This window comes from Symphalangus syndactylus, chromosome 22 (genome assembly GCF_028878055.3).
Source record: "Symphalangus syndactylus isolate Jambi chromosome 22, NHGRI_mSymSyn1-v2.1_pri, whole genome shotgun sequence".
Taxonomy (NCBI): domain Eukaryota; kingdom Metazoa; phylum Chordata; class Mammalia; order Primates; family Hylobatidae; genus Symphalangus; species Symphalangus syndactylus.
In genome coordinates this window covers 7,449,828-7,464,033 of record NC_072444.2, presented here as the reverse complement: position 1 = coordinate 7,464,033, position 14,206 = coordinate 7,449,828, and positions in this window count along the sequence as shown.

Below are 14,206 nucleotides of genomic sequence, written 5' to 3'. Positions count from 1 at the left end.
CATTCAACTAACAGAGTTGAATCTTACTTTTGATTGAGCCGTTCTGAAACACTCTTTCCGTAGAAACTGCAATTGGACATTCTGAGCGCTAAGAGGCCTATATTGGGAAAAATAATATCTTCAAATTAAAACTACACAGAAGCATTGTGTGAAACTTTTTTCTGATATGTGCATTCAGCTAACAGAGTTAAACCATACTTTTGATTGCGCAGTTCCGAACACTCTTTCTGTAGAAAATGCAAGTGTACATTCGGAACGCTGAGAGGGTAATAGTGGAAAAAGGAATATATTCAAATATAAACTACACAGAAGCATTCTGTGAAACTTCTTTCTGTTCTGTGCATTCAAGTACCAGGGTTGAACCTTACTTTTGATTGAGCCGTTCTGAAACACTCTTTCTGTAGAAACTGCAATTGGACATTCTGAGCGCTAAGAGGCCTATATTGGGAGAAAGAATATCTACAAATAAAAACTACACAGAAGCATTCTGTGAAACTTCTTTCTGTTCTGTTCATTCAACTAAAAGAGTTGAACCTTAGTTTTGATTGATCCGTTCTTAAACACTCTTTCTGTAGAAAATGCAAGTGGAGATTCGGAGCGCTAAGAGGGTAATAGTGGAAAAAGGAATGTCTTCAAATATAAACTACACAGAATCATTCTGTGAAACTTCTTTCTGATCTGTGCATTCAGCTAACAGAGTTAAACTATACATTTGATTGAGCAGATCTGAACACTCTTTCTGTAGAAAATGCAACTGGACATTTGGAGCGCTAAGAGGGTAGTAGTGGAAAAAGGAATATATTCAAATATAAACTACACAGAAGCATTCTGTGAAACTTCTTTCTGTTCTGAGCATTCAGCTAACAGAGTTAAACCATACTTTTGATTGAGCAGTTTTGAAACACTCTGTCTGTAGAAAATGCAACTGGACATTCGTAGCGCTAAGTGGGTAATAGTGGAAAAAATAATATGTTCAAATATAAACTACACAGAAACATTGTATGAAACTTCTTTCTGTTCTGTGCATTCAACTAACAGAGTTGAACCTTACTTTTGATTGAGCCGTTCTGAAACTCTCTCTCCGCAGAAACTGCAATTTGACATTCTGAGCGCTAAGAGGCCTATATTGGGAAAAATAATATCTTCAAATAAAAACTACACAGAAGCATTGGGTGAAACTTATTTCTGATATGTGCATTCAGCTAACAGAGTTAAACCATACTTTTGATTGCGCAGTTCCGAACACACTTTCTGTAGAAAATGCAAGTGGACATTCGGAACGCTAAGAGGGTAATAGTGGAAAAAGGAATATATTCAAATATAAACTACACAGAAGCATTCTGTGAAACTCCTTTCTGTTCTTTGCATTCAACTACCAGGGTTGAACCTTACTTTTGATTGAGCCGTTCTGAAACGCTCTTTCTTTGGAAACTGCAATTGGACATTCTGAGCGCTAAGAGGCCTATATTGGGAAAAAGAATATCTACAAATAAAAACTACACAGAAGCATTCTGTGAAACTTCTTTCTGTTCTGTTCATTCAACTAAAAGGGTTGAACCTTAGTTTTGACTGATCCGTTCTGAAACACTCTTTCTGTAGAAAATGCAAGTGGAGATTCGGAGCGCTAAGAGGGTTATAGTGGAAAAAGGAATGTCTTCAAATATAAACTACACAGAATCATTCTGTGAAACTTTTTTCTGATCTGTGCATTCAGCTAACAAAGTTAAACTATACATTTGATTGAGCAGATCTGAACACTGTTTCTGTAGAAAATGAAACTGGACATTTGGAGCGCTAAGAGGGTAGTAGTGGAAAAAGGAATATATTCAAATATAAACTACACAGAAACATTCTGTGAAACTTCTTTCTGATCTGAGCATTCAGCTAACAGAGTTAAACCATACTTTTGATTGAGCAGTTTTGAAACACTCTGTCTGTAGAAAATGCAACTGGACATTCGTAGCGCTAAGTGGGTAATAGTGGAAAAAATAATATGTTCAAATATAAACTACACAGAAACATTGTATGAAACTTCTTTCTGTTCTGTGCATTCAACTAACAGAGTTGAACTTTACTTTTGATTGAGCCGTTCTGAAACTCTCTTTCCGTAGAAACTGCAATTGGACATTCTGAGCGCTAAGAGGCCTCTATTGGGAAAAATAATATCTTCAAATAAAAACTACACAGATGCATTCTGTGAAAATTATTTCTGATCTGTAAATTCAGTTAACAGAGATAAAACATATTTTTGATTGAGCAGTTATGAAACACTCTTTTTGTAGAAAATGCAAGTGGAGATTCGGAGCGCTAAGAGGGTAATAGTGGAAATAGGAATATCTTCAAATATAAACTACACAGAATCATTCGGTGAAACATCTTTCTGATCTGTGCATTCAGCTAACAGAGTTAAACCATACTTTTGATTGAGCAGATCTGAACACTCTTTCTGTAGAAAATGCAACTGGACATTTGGAGCGCTAAGAGCGTAGTAGTGGAAAAAGGAATATATTCAAATATAAACTACACAGAAGCATTCTGTGAAACTTCTTTCTGATCTGAGCATTCAGCTAACAGAGTTAAACCATACTTTTGATTGAGCAGTTTTGAAACACTCTGTCTGTAGAAAATGCAACTGGACATTCGCAGCGCTAAGTGGGTAATAGTGGAAAAAAGAATATGTTCAAATATAAACTACACAGAAGCATTGTATGAAACTTCTTTCTATTCTGTGCATTCAACTAACAGAGTTGAACCTTACTTTTGATTCAGCCGTTCTGAAACACTCTTTCTGTAGAAACTGCAATTGGACATTCTGAGCGCTAAGAGGCCTATATTGGGAAAAAGAATGTCTACAAATAAAAACTACACAGAAGAATTGTTTGAAACTTCTTTCTGTTCTGTTTGTTCAACTAAAAGAGTTGAACCTTAGTTTTGACTGAGCCGTTCTGAAACACTCTTTCTGTAGAAAATGCAAGTGGAGATTCGGAGCGCTAAGAGGGTAATAGTGGAAAAAGGGATGTCTCCAAATATAAACTACACAGAATCATTCTGTGAAACTTCCTTCTGATCTGTGCATTCAGCTAACAGAGTTAAACCATACTTTTGATTGAGCAGATCTGAACACTCTTTCTGTAGAAAATGCAACTGGACATTTGGAGCGCTAAGAGAGTAGTAGTGGAAAAGGGAATATATTCAAATATAAACTACACAGAAGCATTCTGTGAAACTTCTTTCTGATCTGAGCATTCAGCTAACAGAGTTAAACCATACTTTGGATTGAGCAGTTTTGAAACACTCTGTCTGTAGAAAATGCAACTGGACATTCGTAGCGCTAAGTGGGTAATAGTGTAAAAAAGAATATGTTCAAATATAAACTACACAGAAGCATTGTATGAAACTTCTTTCTGTTCTGTGCATTCAACTAACAGAGTTGAACCTTACTTTTGATTGAGCCGTTCTGAAACACTCTTTCTGTAGAAACTGCAATTGGACATTCTGAGCGCTAAGAGGCCTCTATTGGGAAAAATAATATCTTCAAATAAAAACTACACAGAAGCATTGTGTGAAACTTATTTCTGATATGTTCATTAAGCTAACAGAGTTAAACCATACTTTTGATTGCGCAGTTCTGAACACTCTTTCTGCAGAAAATGCAAGTGGACATTCTGAGCGCTAAGAGGGTAATAGTGGAAAAAGGAATATATTCAAATATAAACTACACAGTAGCATTCTGTGAAAATACTTTCTGTTCTGTGCATTCAACTAACAGAGTTGAACCTTACTTTTGATTGAGCCGTTCTGAAACACTCTTTCTGTAGAAACTGCAATTGGACATTCTGAGCGCTAAGAGGCCTATATTGGGAAAAAGAATGTCTACAAATAAAAACTACACAGAAGAATTGTTTGAAACTTCTTTCTGTTCTGTTTGTTCAACTAAAAGAGTTGAACCTTAGTTTTGACTGAGCCGTTCTGAAACCCTCTTTCTGTAGAAAATGCAAGTGGAGATTCGGAGCGCTAAGAGGGTAATAGTGGAAAAAGGAATGTCTCCAAATATAAACTACACAGAATCATTCTGTGAAACTTCCTTCTGATCTGTGCATTCAGCTAACAGAGTTAAACCATACTTTTGATTGAGCAGATCTGAACACTCTTTCTGTAGAAAATGCAACTGGACATTTGGAGCGCTAAGAGAGTAGTAGTGGAAAAGGGAATATATTCAAATATAAACTACACAGAAGCATTCTGTGAAACTTCTTTCTGATCTGAGCATTCAGCTAACAGAGTTAAACCATACTTTTGATTGAGCAGTTTTGAAACACTCTGTCTGTAGAAAATGCAACTGGACATTCGTAGCGCTAAGTGGGTAATAGTGGAAAAAAGAATATGTTCAAATATAAACTACACAGAAGCATTGTATGAAACTTCTTTCTGTTCTATGCATTCAACTAACAGAGTTGAACCTTACTTTTGATTGAGCCGTTCTGAAACACTCTTTCTGTAGAAACTGCAATTGGACATTCTGAGCGCTAAGAGGCCTCTATTGGGAAAAATAATATCTTCAAATAAAAACTACACAGAAGCATTGTGTGAAACTTATTTCTGATATGTTCATTAAGCTAACAGAGTTAAACCATACTTTTGATTGCGCAGTTCTGAACACTCTTTCTGCAGAAAATGCAAGTGGACATTCGGAGCGCTAAGAGGGTAATAGTGGAAAAAGGAATATATTCAAATATAAACTACACAGTAGCATTCTGTGAAAATTCTTTCTGTTCTGTGCATTCAACTAACAGAGTTGAACCTTACTTTTGATTGAGCCGTTCTGAAACACTCTTTCTGTAGAAACTGCAATTGGACATGTTAAGCGCTAAGAGGCATACATTGGGAAAAAGAATATCTTCAAATAAAAACTACACAGATGCATTCTGTGAAACTTATTTCTGATCTGTAAATTCAGTTAACAGAGATAAAACATATTTTTGATTGAGCAGTTATGAAACACTCTTTTTGTAGAAAATGCAAGTGGAGATTCGGAGCGCTAAGAGGGTAATAGTGGAAAAAGGAATATCTTCAAATATAAACTACACAGAATCATTCGGTGAAACATCTTTCTGATCTGTGCATTCAGCTAACAGAGTTAAACCATACTTTTGATTGAGCAGATCTGAACACTCTTTCTGTAGAAAATGCAACTGGACATTTGGAGCGCTAAGAACGTAGTAGTGGAAAAAGGAATATATTCAAATATAAACTACACAGAAGCATTCTGTGAAACTTCTTTCTGATCTGAGCATTCAGCTAACAGAGTTAAACCATACTTTTGATTGAGCAGTTTTGAAACACTCTGTCTGTAGAAAATGCAACTGGACATTCGCAGCGCTAAGTGGGTAATAGTGGAAAAAAGAATATGTTCAAATATAAACTACACAGAAGCATTGTATGAAACTTCTTTCTGTTCTGTGCATTCAACTAACAGAGTTGAACCTTACTTTTGATTGAGCCGTTCTGAAACACTCTTTCTGTAGAAACTGCAATTGGACATTCTGAGCGCTAAGAGGCCTATATTGGGAAAAAGAATGTCTACAAATAAAAACTACACAGAAGAATTGTTTGAAACTTCTTTCTGTTCTGTTTGTTCAACTAAAAGAGTTGAACCTTAGTTTTGACTGAGCCGTTCTGAAACACTCTTTCTGTAGAAAATGCAAGTGGACATTCGGAGCGCTAAGAGGGTAATAGTGGAAAAAGGAATGTCTCCAAATATAAACTACACAGAATCATTCTGTGAAACTTCCTTCTGATCTGTGCATTCAGCTAACAGAGTTAAACCATACTTTTGATTGAGCAGATCTGAACACTCTTTCTGTAGAAAATGCAACTGGACATTTGGAGCGCTAAGAGAGTAGTAGTGGAAAAGGGAATATATTCAAATATAAACTACACAGAAGCATTCTGTGAAACTTCTTTCTGATCTGAGCATTCAGCTAACAGAGTTAAACCATACTTTTGATTGAGCAGTTTTGAAACACTCTGTCTGTAGAAAATGCAACTGGACATTCGTAGCGCTAAGTGGGTAATAGTGGAAAAAAGAATATGTTCAAATATAAACTACACAGAAGCATTGTATGAAACTTCTTTCTGTTCTGTGCATTCAACTAACAGAGTTGAACCTTACTTTTGATTGAGCCGTTCTGAAACACTCTTTCTGTAGAAACTGCAATTGGACATTCTGAGCGCTAAGATGCCTCTATTGGGAAAAATAATATCTTCAAATAAAAACTACACAGAAGCATTGTGTGAAACTTATTTCTGATATGTTCATTAAGCTAACAGAGTTAAACCATACTTTTGATTGCGCAGTTCTGAACACTCTTTCTGCAGAAAATGCAAGTGGACATTCGGAGCGCTAAGAGGGTAATAGTGGAAAAAGGAATATATTCAAATATAAACTACACAGTAGCATTCTGTGAAAATTCTTTCTGTTCTGTGCATTCAACTAACAGAGTTGAACCTTACTTTTGATTGAGCCGTTCTGAAACACTCTTTCTGTAGAAACTGCAATTGGACATGTTAAGCGCTAAGAGGCATACATTGGGAAAAAGAATATCTTCAAATAAAAACTACACAGATGCATTCTGTGAAACTTATTTCTGATCTGTAAATTCAGTTAACAGAGAAAAAACATATTTTTGATTGAGCAGTTATGAAACACTCTTTTTGTAGAAAATGCAAGTGGAGATTCGGAGCGCTAAGTGGGTAATAGTGGAAAAAGGAATGTCTTCAAATATAAACTACACAGAATCATTCGGTGAAACTTCTTTCTGATCTGTGCATTCAGCTAACAGAGTTAAACCATACTTTTGATTGAGCAGATCTGAACACTCTTTCTGTAGAAAATGCAACTGGACATTTGGAGCGCTAAGAGCGTAGTATTGGAAAAAGGAATATATTCAAATATAAACTACACAGAAGCATTCTGTGAAACTTCTTTCTGATCTGAGCATTCAGCTAACAGAGTTAAACCATACTTTGGATTGAGCAGTTTTGAAACACTCTGTCTGTAGAAAATGCAACTGGACATTCGTAGCGCTAAGTGGGTAATAGTGGAAAAAAGAATATGTTCAAATATAAACTACACAGAAGCATTGTATGAAACTTCTTTCTGTTCTGTGCATTCAACTAACAGAGTTGAACCTTACTTTTGATTGAGCCGTTCTGAAACACTCTTTCTGTAGAAACTGCAATTGGACATTCTGAGCGCTAAGAGGCCTCTATTGGGAAAAATAATATCTTCAAATAAAAACTACACAGAATCATTGTGTGAAACTTATTTCTGATATGTTCATTAAGCTAACAGAGTTAAACCATACTTTTGATTGCGCAGTTCTGAACACTCTTTCTGCAGAAAATGCAAGTGGACATTCGGAGCGCTAAGAGGGTAATAGTGGAAAAAGGAATATATTCAAATATAAACTACACAGTAGCATTCTGTGAAAATTCTTTCTGTTCTCTGCATTCAACTAACAGAGTTGAACCTTACTTTTGATTGAGCCGTTCTGAAACACTCTTTCTGTAGAAACTGCAATTGGACATGTTAAGCGCTAAGAGGCATACATTGGGAAAAAGAATATCTTCAAATAAAAAATACACAGATGCATTCTGTGAAACTTATTTCTGATCTGTAAATTCAGTTAACAGAGATAAAACATATTTTTGATTGAGCAGTTATGAAACACTCTTTTTGTAGAAAATGCAAGTGGAGATTCGGAGCGCTAAGAGGGTAATAGTGGAAAAAGGAATATCTTCAAATATAAACTACACAGAATCATTCGGTGAAACCTCTTTCTGATCTGTGCATTCAGCTAACAGAGTTAAACCATACTTTTGATTGAGCAGATCTGAACACTCTTTCTGTAGAAAATGCAACTGGACATTTGGAGCGCTAAGAGCGTAGTAGTGGAAAAAGGAATATATTCAAATATAAACTACACAGAAGCATTCTGTGAAACTTCTTTCTGATCTGAGCATTCAGCTAACAGAGTTAAACCATACTTTTGATTGAGCAGTTTTGAAACACTCTGTCTGTAGAAAATGCAACTGGACATTCGTAGCGCTAAGTGGGTAATAGTGGAAAAAAGAATATGTTCAAATATAAACTACACAGAAGCATTGTATGAAACTTCTTTCTGTTCTATGCATTCAACTAACAGAGTTGAACCTTACTTTTGATTGAGCCGTTCTGAAACACTCTTTCTGTAGAAACTGCAATTGGACATTCTGAGCGCTAAGAGGCCTCTATTGGGAAAAATAATATCTTCAAATAAAAACTACACAGAAGCATTGTGTGAAACTTATTTCTGATATGTTCATTAAGCTAACAGAGTTAAACCATACTTTTGATTGCGCAGTTCTGAACACTCTTTCTGCAGAAAATGCAAGTGGACATTCGGAGCGCTAAGAGGGTAATAGTGGAAAAAGGAATATATTCAAATATAAACTACACAGTAGCATTCTGTGAAAATTCTTTCTGTTCTGTGCATTCAACTAACAGAGTTGAACCTTACTTTTGATTGAGGCGTTCTGAAACACTCTTTCTGTAGAAACTGCAATTGGACATGTTAAGCGATAAGAGGCATACATTGGGAAAAAGAGTATCTTCAAATAAAAACTACACAGATGCATTCTGTGAAACTTATTTCTGATCTGTAAATTCAGTTAACAGAGATAAAACATATTTTTGATTGAGCAGTTATGAAACACTCTTTTTGTAGAAAATGCAAGTGGAGATTCGGAGCGCTAAGTGGGTAATAGTGGAAAAAGGAATGTCTTCAAATATAAACTACACAGAATCATTCGGTGAAACTTCTTTCTGATCTGTGCATTCAGCTAACAGAATTAAACCATACTTTTGATTGAGCAGATCTGAACACTCTTTCTGTAGAAAATGCAACTGGACATTTGGAGCGCTAAGAGCGTAGTATTGGAAAAAGGAATATATTCAAATATAAACTACACAGAAGCATTCTGTGAAACTTCTTTCTGATCTGAGCATTCAGCTAACTGAGTTAAACCATACTTTGGATTGAGCAGTTTTGAAACACTCTGCCTGTAGAAAATGCAACTGGACATTCGTAGCGCTAAGTGGGTAATAGTGGAAAAAAGAATATGTTCAAATATAAACTACACAGAAGCATTGTATGAAACTTCTTTCTGTTCTGTGCATTCAACTAACAGAGTTGAACCTTACTTTTGATTGAGCCGTTCTGAATCACTCTTTCTGTAGAAACTGCAATTGGACATTCTGAGCGCTAAGAGGCCTCTATTGGGAAAAATAATATCTTCAAATAAAAACTACACAGAAGCATTGTGTGAAACTTATTTCTGATATGTTCATTAAGCTAACAGAGTTAAACCATACTTTTGATTGCGCAGTTCTGAACACTCTTTCTGCAGAAAATGCAAGTGGACATTCGGAGCGCTAAGAGGGTAATAGTGGAAAAAGGAATATATTCAAATATAAACTACACAGTAGCATTCTGTGAAAATTCTTTCTGTTCTGTGCATTCAACTAACAGAGTTGAACCTTACTTTTGATTGAGCCGTTCTGAAACACTCTTTCTGTAGAAACTGCAATTGGACATGTTAAGCGCTAAGAGGCATACATTGGGAAAAAGAATATCTTCAAATAAAAACTACACAGATGCATTCTGTGAAACTTATTTCTGATCTGTAAATTCAGTTAACAGAGATAAAACATATTTTTGATTGAGCAGTTATGAAACACTCTTTTTGTAGAAAATGCAAGTGGAGATTCGGAGCGCTAAGAGGGTAATAGTGGAAAAAGGAATATCTTCAAATATAAACTACACAGAATCATTCGGTGAAACATCTTTCTGATCTGTGCATTCAGCTAACAGAGTTAAACCATACTTTTGATTGAGCAGTTTTGAAACACTCTGTCTGTAGAAAATGCAACTGGACATTCGCAGCGCTAAGTGGGTAATAGTGGAAAAAAGAATATGTTCAAATATAAACTACACAGAAGCATTGTATGAAACTTCTTTCTGTTCTGTGCATTCAACTAACAGAGTTGAACCTTACTTTTGATTGAGCCGTTCTGAAACACTCTTTCTGTAGAAACTGCAATTGGACATTCTGAGCGCTAAGAGGCCTATATTGGGAAAAAGAATGTCTACAAATAAAAACTACACAGAAGAATTGTTTGAAACTTCTTTCTGTTCTGTTTGTTCAACTAAAAGAGTTGAACCTTAGTTTTGACTGAGCGGTTCTGAAACACTCTTTCTGTAGAAAATGCAAGTGGAGATTCGGAGCGCTAAGAGGGTAATAGTGGAAAAAGGAATGTCTCCAAATATAAACTACACAGAATCATTCTGTGAAACTTCCTTCTGATCTGTGCATTCAGCTAATAGAGTTAAACCATACTTTTGATTGAGCAGATCTGAACCCTCTTTCTGTAGAAAATGCAACTGGACATTTGGAGCGCTAAGAGAGTAGTAGTGGAAAAGGGAATATATTCAAATATAAACTACACAGAAGCATTCTGTGAAACTTCTTTCTGATCTGAGCATTCAGCTAACAGAGTTAAACCATACTTTTGATTGAGCAGTTTTGAAACACTCTGTCTGTAGAAAATGCAACTGGACATTCGTAGCGCTAAGTGGGTAATAGTGGAAAAAAGAATATGTTCAAATATAAACTACACAGAAGCATTGTATGAAACTTCTTTCTGTTCTGTGCATTCAACTAACAGAGTTGAACCTTACTTTTGATTGAGCCGTTCTGAAACACTCTTTCTGTAGAAACTGCAATTGGACATTCTGAGCGCTAAGAGGCCTCTATTGGGAAAAATAATATCTTCAAATAAAAACTACACAGAAGCATTGTGTGAAACTTATTTCTGATATGTTCATTAAGCTAACAGAGTTAAACCATACTTTTGATTGCGCAGTTCTGAACACTCTTTCTGCAGAAAATGCAAGTGGACATTCGGAGCGCTAAGAGGGTAATAGTGGAAAAAAGAATATATTCAAATATAAACTACACAGTAGCATTCTGTGAAAATTCTTTCTGTTCTGTGCATTCAACTAACAGAGTTGAACCTTACTTTTGATTGAGCCGTTCTGAAACACTCTTTCTGTAGAAACTGCAATTGGACATGTTAAGCGCTAAGAGGCCTACATTTTGAAAAAGAATATCTTCAAATAAAAACTACACAGATGCATTCTGTGAAACTTATTTCTGATCTGTAAATTCAGTTAACAGAGATAAAACATATTTTTGATTGAGCAGTTATGAAACACTCTTTTTGTAGAAAATGCAAGTGGAGATTCGGAGCGCTAAGAGGGTAATAGTGGAAAAAGGAATGTCTTCAAATATAAACTACACAGAATCATTCGGTGAAACTTCTTTCTGTTCTGTGCATTCAGCTAACAGAGTTAAACCATACTTTTGATTGAGCAGATCTGAACACTCGTTCTGTAGAAAATGCAACTGGACATTTGGAGCGCTAAGAGCGTAGTAGTGGAAAAAGGAATATATTCAAATATAAACTACACAGAAGCATTCTGTGAAACTTCTTTCTGATCTGAGCATTCAGCTAACAGAGTTAAACCATACTTTGGATTGAGCAGTTTTGAAACACTCTGTCTGTAGAAAATGCAACTGGACATTCGTAGCGCTAAGTGGGTAATAGTGGAAAAAAGAATATATTCAAATATAAACTACACAGAAGCATTGAATGAAACTTCTTTCTGTTCTGTGCATTCAACTAACAGAGTTGAACCTTACTTTTGATGGAGCCGTTCTGAAACACTCTTTCTGTAGAAACTGCAATTGGACATTCTGAGCGCTAAGAGGCCTATATTGGGAAAAAGAATGTCTACAAATAAAAACTACACAGAAGAATTGTGTGAAACTTCTTTCTGTTCCGTTTGTTCAACTAAAAGAGTTGAACCTTAGTTTTGATTGAGCCGTTCGGAAACACTCTTTCTGTAGAAAATGCAAGTGGAAATTCGGAGCGCTAAGAGGGTAATAGTGGAAAAAGGAATGTCTCCAAATATAAACTACACAGAATCATTCTGTGAAACTTCTTTCTGATCTGTGCATTCAGCTAACAGAGTTAAACCATACTTTTGATTGAGCAGATCTGAACACTCTTTCTGTAGAAAATGCAACTGGACATTTGGAGCGCTATGAGAGTAGTAGTGGAAAAATTAATATATTCAAATATAAACTACACAGAAGCATTCTGTGAAACTTCTTTCTGATCTGAGCATTCCGCTAACAGAGTTAAACCATACTTTTGATTGAGCAGTTTTGAAACACTCTGTCTGTAGAAAATGCAACTGGACATTCGCAGCGCTAAGTGGGTAATAGTGGAAAAAAGAATATGTTCAAATATAAACTACACAGAAGCATTGTATGAAACTTCTTTCTGTTCTGTGCATTCAACTAACAGAGTTGAACCTTACTTTTGATTGAGCCTTCTGAAACACTCTTTCTGTAGAAACTGCAATTGGACATTCTGAGCGCTAAGAGGCCTATATTGGGAAAAATAATATCTTCAAATAAAAACTACACAGAAGCATTGTGTGAAACTTATTTCTGATATGTTCATTAAGCTAACAGAGTTAAACCATACTTTTGATTGTGCAGTTCTGAACACTCTTTCTGCAGAAAATGCAAGTGGACATTCGGAGCGCTAAGAGGGTAATAGTGGAAAAAGGAATATATTCAAATATAAACTACACAGTAGCATTCTGTGAAAATTCTTTCTGTTCTGTGCATTCAACTAACAGAGTTGAACCTTACTTTTGATTGAGCCGTTCTGAAACACTCTTTCTGTAGAAACTGCAATTGGACATGCTAAGCGCTAAGAGGCCTACATTGGGAAAAAGAATATCTTCAAATAAAAACTACACAGATGCATTCTGTGAAACTTATTTCTGATCTGTAAATTCAGTTAACAGAGATAAAACATATTTTTGATTGAGCAGTTATGAAACACTCTTTTTGTAGAAAATGCAAGTGGAGATTCGGAGCGCTAAGAGGGTAATAGTGGAAAAAGGAATGTCTTCAAATATAAACTACACAGAATCATTCGGTGAAACTTCTTTCTGATCTGTGCATTCAGCTAACAGGGTTAAACCATACTTTTGATTAAGCAGATCTGAACACTCTTTCTGTAGAAAATGCAACTGGACATTTGGAGCGCTAAGAGCGTAGTAGTGGAAAAAGGAATATATTCAAATATAAACTACACAGAAGCATTCTGTGAAACTTTTTCTGATCTGAGCCTTCAGCTAACAGAGTTAAACCATACTTTTGATTGAGCAGTTTTGAAACACTCTGTCTGTAGAAAATGCAACTGGACATTCGTAGCGCTAAGTGGGTAATAGTGGAAAAAAGAATATGTTCAAATATAAACTACACAGAAGCATTGTATGAAACTTCTTTCTGTTCTGTGCATTCAACTAACAGAGTTGAACCTTACTTTTGATTGAGCCGTTCTGAAACACTCTTTCTGTAGAAACTGCAATTGGACATTCTGAGCGCTAAGAGGCCTATATTGGGAAAAAGAATGTCTACAAATAAAAACTACACAGAAGAATTGTGTGAAACTTCTTTCTGTTCTGTTTGTTCAACTAAATGAGTTGAACCTTAGTTTTGATTGAGCCGTTCTGAAACACTCTTTCTGTAGAAAATGCAAGTGGAGATTCCGAGCGCTAAGAGGGTAATAGTGGAAAAAGGAATGTCTCCAAATATAAACTACACAGAATCATTCTGTGAAACTTCTTTCTGATCTGTGCATTCAGCTAACAGAGTTAAACCATACTTTTAATTGAGCAGGTCTGAACACTCTTTCTGTAGAAAATGCAACTGGACATTTGGAGCGCTAAGAGAGTAGTAGTGGAAAAAGGAATATATTCAAATATAAACTACACAGAAGCATTCTGTGAAACTTCTTTCTGATCTGAGCATTCAGCTAACAGAGTTAAACCATAATTTTGATTGAGCAGTTTTGAAACAGTCTGTCTGTAGAAAATGCAACTGGACATTCGTAGCGCTAAGTGGGTAATAGTGGAAAAAAGAATATGTTCAAATATAAACTACACAGAAGCATTGTATGAAACTCGTTTCTGTTCTGTGCATTCAACTAACAGAGTTGAACCTTACATTTGATTGAGCC